General features: G+C 34.2%; 1 non-coding gene across 1 annotated transcript; it reads right to left on the reverse strand.

The window, feature by feature from the left end:
* Window positions 1-1,137: 1,137 nt before the first annotated feature.
* On the reverse strand, window positions 1,138-1,240 carry LOC121212919 (small nucleolar RNA R71). Its single transcript, XR_005908291.1, has one exon. It is a non-coding gene; the product is annotated as a small nucleolar RNA R71 (small nucleolar RNA).
* Window positions 1,241-1,549: the final 309 nt, after the last annotated feature.

The raw sequence follows: 1,549 nt of genomic DNA on the forward strand, positions 1-1,549 counted from the left end.
AGTTGGTTAAAGAAGAAAACCCAAAACGATAGTTGGTTATGATTACTGAAGCAAGCTAATCATCCATGATTAGATTTGATATATTTTACTCTTTGATTTCTCGTGTTTATTTATTTCCTTACTTTATTTTATTATTATTAGTATAGATCACCAAAAACTTTCGTTTTATTCTTTGTAATATAATTCAACTAAATTACTAATTAGATCTATTTATGTTTAGATTAGAATTAATTTAGTGCTCACGTCCCTTGGGTACGATCCTCATTGTACTTACCTACTCTGTTGTAACTATATTACAACCTGACTTGTATAGTTGCATATACCACTTTTAATATCTTTTGTGTAAGATTTTTACTCAGGACGTTGGTACGTCCGGAGGCGGTTAATTTGTTGGCGCCGTTGACGAGGAGGCAACGTCACTATATTGATATTAATTTTTGCATATTAATAGAATAATTAGGAAATTTTTAGATTATAATTATGAATTTATTTTTCTTATTTTCTACTAATCTTGTCTTTTTAAGTTTAGTGTATGACTTGTAGTAGGGGAACACCCATAGAGCCAATCACAGATCTAGGAAAAATAATCTGAAGAAATTGTCGAAAGCAACAACAACAGCAGCAATAGTCAATGCAGAATTAGTTACCTGCTGGAGGGAATTTACCACCACGTGAGAATAACTGTTCGACAAGGCTAACAATAACAATTTAGAAGATCCAATACCATCACCACCACAACTACCCGTAAATATAAATATGGCACGTAATGAGAGGACTCTAAGGGAATATGCACTACTAATTTTGGATATGGTTCAAGGAAATATAACAAGTCCAACTGTCAAGGCCAATAATTTCGAGATTAAGCCAACTATGATCCAAGTGGTCTAAAATAATTTACAGTTTCGAGGAAGAATTACAGAAGATCCAAGTCAACATTTAAAATTGTTCCTCCATCTTTGTGATACCTTTAAATACAATGGGGTCACTGATGACACTATTCGTCTTTGGTTGTTCCCCTTTTTATTAATCAATAACACCTTTTCTTGGTTAGATTCGAAGGCACCAGGATCAATCACGAGATGGGATGAATTTGTAGGAAAGTTCCTACAAAAGTTTTTTCCTATTAGCAAGACGGTCTAGCTAAGAAGAGAAATATCTATGTTCAAACAATTAGAGGGAGAAAGTTTTCACGAAGCATGGGAGTGTTTTAAGAAGTTGATTTAGAAATTCCTACGTACGAATTAATAGAAAATATGGTGATTAACTCCTGCTAGTGGCCAACTAAATGACACACATATGGCTAGAGGCCATCTACAATAAAGGCTGTCCAGGAGGATGACAGATACCAACAACTAGTGGATAGACTTAATCGCATTGAGTCTTCAAATAGTACACCATGTATATATGGAGGAGATAAAATCCTAACAAGGATGTGAACTACATAGGGAATATGGGTGAAAACCATTATTCAAATAATTATAATCCTGGACAGAGAGATAACCTTAACCTGAGATGGGGAGGAAATTAAGGAGGAGGTAATAATTCGAAC

This window comes from Gossypium hirsutum, chromosome A13 (assembly GCF_007990345.1).
Source record: "Gossypium hirsutum isolate 1008001.06 chromosome A13, Gossypium_hirsutum_v2.1, whole genome shotgun sequence".
Taxonomy (NCBI): domain Eukaryota; kingdom Viridiplantae; phylum Streptophyta; class Magnoliopsida; order Malvales; family Malvaceae; genus Gossypium; species Gossypium hirsutum.